This window comes from Marmota monax, unplaced genomic scaffold, assembly GCF_021218885.2.
Source record: "Marmota monax isolate L192 unplaced genomic scaffold, Marmota_monax_Labrador192_F-V1.1 WCK01_AAM20220418_F8-fsc00623, whole genome shotgun sequence".
NCBI lineage: Eukaryota > Metazoa > Chordata > Mammalia > Rodentia > Sciuridae > Marmota > Marmota monax.
Window position 1 is genome coordinate 192402 of NW_026692516.1, and position 5305 is coordinate 197706.

Here is a 5305-nt window from a genome sequence, read left to right on the forward strand (position 1 = left end):
ATTTTGAGATGTGAAGGGAATGTGTACAGGTTAAGGAAAGTAAGACACATTGTTGAGGATCCCAGAAACTGGCATCAGGGGCAAGCTGCTACTCCTGCTGAGCAGGAAGGGCCAAGGGGAGCACATGGCGATGCTGGAGCCTCCGAGAGCACAAGCACAGCTAATGCTCTAGATGGGTGTGGAGCTTCTAGACCATCCTGTGGTGCTCGAAGAAGTGGGAGGAAATATGCCACAAGTTCTTTTTTCCCCTGGCAAATTTCTTCTGGTGCCTCAATTGGTCAAGGCTGACCACCACCCATCAGGTATGGAGGTGGGTTGAGAGGTCTGCGGGGTGAGCCCCTAGGCAGAACTGCCAGCAGTGTAGGTGACCATACCTGGAGTTCACAACTCCCTGGCTGACCTCAGTCTCCTTTCCAAATTCTTCTCCTGTAATCCTTCCACCAAATTTCTTAAAGAGAGGAAACAGACTCTGCCCACGGAAGGAAAGCCTAAGGCACTCTGGCAACATGTCTGCATTCACCTTCTGTCCTGACCTGTACCTTAAGGACCTATTACAAAAGCGCAAAAATACAAGTGCAATGATCTTCATTGAAGCTGTGTTTGCATTTGCAAATACTGAGGGAACCTAAATGTACATCAATATTAGACTGGTTAAGGCATTGAGGCTTGCTAAAAAGCATGCTGAATTATATAGACTACACAGACTCAAATGCTTATAAGAAAAAATACTCAAAAAATGTTAAATGGAAATATCTAGGTTGAAAACAGTGTTGACACTATGATCCCTTTTATCAGGTACAATATATTGTCCATGAAGTGGAATATTTTTTATAAATTAATCACTGTCTGTCATGCCTAGAATTCTTCCTCCACCTATATTCAATTTAGGCCCTGTTGTCCACTGTTGAAGACAAGAAGGTTCCCACAGAAACACAGAGTACCAAATATCAGTTCTTGACTTTCAAAAGTCTTCAAGTCAAATTTTGGAAACCTATAGCATAACAATGATTGAGAAAATGGAACACTTTAGAGGAAGCGAAGTGATGTGGGTAGACCCAGAGCATCACATCTGTGACACAGGTGGTTCAGAGGGACACTTGGCCCATCAAAAGACAATTGGTCTGTCAAAAGAGAAATGAAGATTCCTTGAGCTTTGAGAGGAAGGGTCACTGGAGAAGAAAACAAGGAAGTATTTTTGGTGGTTGTTCCAAAGTTGAAAGTCCCCCTACAGAGGTTGTGAGACAATGCACATCTTAAGTTTGCTGAGATGGTGAGCAAGGAGATACCTGGGCACTGTTGCCCCAGTGGGGTGGGGGGCAGGTGATGTTTTCCCATGAGATTCAGATCAGTGCAGAGGGGCATCAAGAAGCTCTGGATACCTGAGACCTCACAACAGAGAGGGAGTGCATTAAGGGGAAAAGGGCCACAGCTGAGATGGCAGACAGGTGGGTGGCAGCATGGTCTGCACAAGCATCTGGGGATCAGGTGCCACCAAGGCCACTGTGAACCAAGCAGGGAGACTCAGCTGAGGAAGTAGTCACATGAGCCCCACTCGGGAAGAGTGATGGAGCGGGAGGCGCTCAAGGAGCACTCATGCAGCTCTAGTGGTTATGTGGGTTGGGCAGCAGCCTCTACCTCCTGGGCAAGAGTCTTGGACTAAGGGCGGTCTTCTGCTCAGGACAGAATCTCAGTGGACATCTTGAGATGATTAATAATGGAGTGGATGAATACATCCAGGAAAGGCATTGAATGGATTTGTGGAGTACCAACTCAGAGTCCAACCAATGAGGAAAAAGAAGAGGGATCTGTTCTCAGGAGGCAGAGCAGAAGGGCAAAGAAATATGGGAAGATGAGAGATGTATAAGAAAGAAAACAAATATATAAAATGCCATGGGTGGAGTGAGTGCTATACTTGAAAGAAAAGCAAATAAGTGTGTAGAAAGCCAAAAGGGGAAGATAGCGAAGGCGTCAGTTGCTGTCGATGGAGAGCTCAGGGATGGGAACTTCCGTCTGAGAACAGGACATAGTGACAGGGACACAGGTGGTAGACAGAGGAAATTTGTGTAAAATAAACCATGAGAATCCCAGGAGAATGCAGCCATGCAGCTCACTGCAGCCTGGAGAGGTCGCTCCAGCTGACAGCCCTCACTCCACCCTCTGCCCCCTAAGACCGCTTTCTTATGAAGAAAAACTACTACTGCTTATTGGAAAAACTCAAACAAGGAGACGCATGAAGTGGAGGTTAAAATGTACCTTCTAAACCTCAGTGATCTCCCCTCCAATCTGTGGTAATGAGAAATGCATATGTACAGACACAAGGGGAGAGAGAGAGAGAGAGAGAGAGAGAGAGAGGGAGAGTGTGAGTGTGTGTGTGTGGTGTTATCTAAACTGTATGACAAACACCAAAAGACAGAGTGGCTGTAACAGCCGTTGTATTTGCTGTATCTAGAGTCAGATCTGTGTGTTGTGCTCAGCTTGCTGGCTCTTGTGACTAGTCTCCTGGGGTCAACTGGACTATTGTCACTGGGTAGTCCAGTACAGAGACTGGTGCTGGCCAGGCCTCTTTCTCATATGGCATCTCAGCCTCAAGGAGGCAAGGCTAGTGTTTTTCTCTAGGGCAGACGCAATCCAAAGGGGTCCAAAAGGACAAGATCCCTTGATACCAAGGATCAAAAGTGCTTTAATGCCAGTTTCACCCCTTTCTATAGATCAAAGCCACCATAAAGCCAGCCCAGTCAAAGAGCAGGAACTAAACTGTGCTTCTTAATAGCAATATTTATAAAACCACACAGGTACCAGGAAAAACAAAGGTTAATGCCATGATATTCTTTAGAATAGGAAAATATATAAACCAAAGAGGAAAAATGTGGAAAGAATATAAAGAGACAATTTATTATAGATGAAATGCAAATGGAAAATAGATCATTAAACAACATACTTTTCAATTCACCAGTAACTATTGGAAACATTACACATTCTCTCACAAAAAAAATGCTTTCAACTATAAAATAACTATCATTATATTGGTTCAGAGAATGCCAGACCCAGTGCCTGAGACAAACACTATTTTTTAAAAACTCTATTTCACAGGTGAAGAAACAGAAGCCGGGGGCTGAAGCCTGTTCCAATAATAGACAGATGGGACCCTGGGCCAGTGTCAAGGCAGCTGGACCAGGGAGCAGAGACTGGCCAGTTGCTGATCACTGTTCTCAAGTCCTCCTTGAATCTACTACACCGACTGACAAGCAGAGCCTCCTCTAGCCCCAACCGCAGCTTCAGCATCTCGTGGTCTTTGGACTGCAATTGATCCAACCCACACTTTTCATAAAGATGGAAACTAAGCCTCTGGTGGGAAGAAACTGGCCAAAGTTGCATTCATAAAATTCAGTGCATATAAAAAGATCAGGCTACCCTCTGCTCCATCCCAGCAATCTATCCTTGCTGCCTGTGGTCACTGCTTCCCAAAACACAGGACTTCTACAGATGTTGAGATGAAGTTCTATCCCTCACCATAGCTCACAGGAAGTGAGGAGACAGATCCACCCAACACGAAAACGCCATCCTTTAGTAGCTCTTCCTTGAGTTCTGCCCATATCTGTGAGCACCCTGGAACAAAGCTCTCTCCCTGACCCAGACAATTAATACACCTACCCCGTACCCTACAGGTTACTCTGTTACTTCTATTCAGGAGCTGATACTTTACATGGTGATTTTTGAATCCACAGGAGAAACAGCTCAGTTACTATCCAGCCAGCATTTGCTCAGGGGTGTCTCTCTAGGATAGCAAGCAAGCTCTTCTGCTCTTTGGACCATGCTACAATATTTAGCAGCAGGATGAAATCATGCAGAGAGATCAAGTCCAGGAAATGCATATTAAGAAGAAAGTCTGCATTTAATTTTGTTTCTTTGAACTCAGGTATACAGACTAACTTAATTTTATTTCTTGTAGGGAACATTATTATTATTACTCCAAGTAAGATTTCTTGTGTACTAATTATGTTGAACATATGAAATTGCAGTTTTGTGAGTCAAAACATCAAATATTGGTGATTTCAAATGGCTCAACCAAGAAATCATTTTCCATGTTCATCACTTGTAGGCAAGCACTTTAACATAATAACACCTATTTTACTATGGGCATGGTGCTTTGAATATGTTCTGGCAAAATAGACATCACCATATGTGGGGTAGACAGTGTGTTCATAACATTTCCTTCTTCACTCAGTATGTACCTTTTTAGAAATCTAGCCACATTGCCATTTTGAAACCTACTTTTTTGTTTCTAACTTGTATGCCATGCTCCTACTCATGTGCCAAGTTCCATGCTTCACCAATGACACACTTTTACCTCTATACTCTCCCCTGGGGCACCCAGGGTGGGGCAATGAATGAGAAATTCATCCCTGAGACCCAGCACTGCAGGAATCTCCCTCCCGCCACTGTGCTGACAAGACTTGTCTTTTTCTTATTGGTTTGCAAGAGTCCCCTGCATATTTTGCCTATCAGTATCTTAGGTGATTTAGACCCTGCAAACATCCTTGGGAAGACTCCCTGTCCCTTACAGTGCTCCAGCAGATCCTTGGTGACCTCTGCAGAGCAGTGGTCACCAGGTGATGGCCACTTGTCTTACTGTGATGACAGGCACTCTTCAGCTGTAAGAAGTGGGTGCTGGGCTCCTGGGCACTCTTCTTCTCATGGGAATAATTTCTCTTCAACTAGGTCACAAGGTTGTCCTTTCTACACGCCTGCATGTTCTCCATTGCTCATAAGCCATTTATCATTTTCTTCAATTGCAAACCATTTTTAAGCAGACAATAATACTTAATCCATTTTAAGAAAACAAAAACATATGGTTTAGAAATCTACCCTTGAGAGACCGGCCTAATTCCTGAGAAATGGAGTGCGTGGAAAACTGCCAGAGTCAAGGTGTGGAGGGAACACGACCCACCAAACTAACCCGAGGAACATTCTGGAGTGAGAAACTGAATGTATCCTCAGATACACATGCCCCCTCCCCCCACGGACCCCCACCCAACTCCATTTCTAGTAACTGTACCTTATTCACACTGGAGAACTGTCCTTCCATGCCACCACCTGGCCCCCAACACCAAGGGAAGAAGCCTCATTCCTGAACCAAGTCTAACAGTCAGTCAGTTCCTCTCTCTACAGTGATTGGCTCAGGCGTGGGCATGTGACCAAGGCAGAGCCAATGAGACTCACTACCTCTTTCCACAGTGATTGGTTAATGCATAGGCATGTGACACAGGGTGGGCCAATGAGAATAAAGAAGACGTGAGAGAGCCTG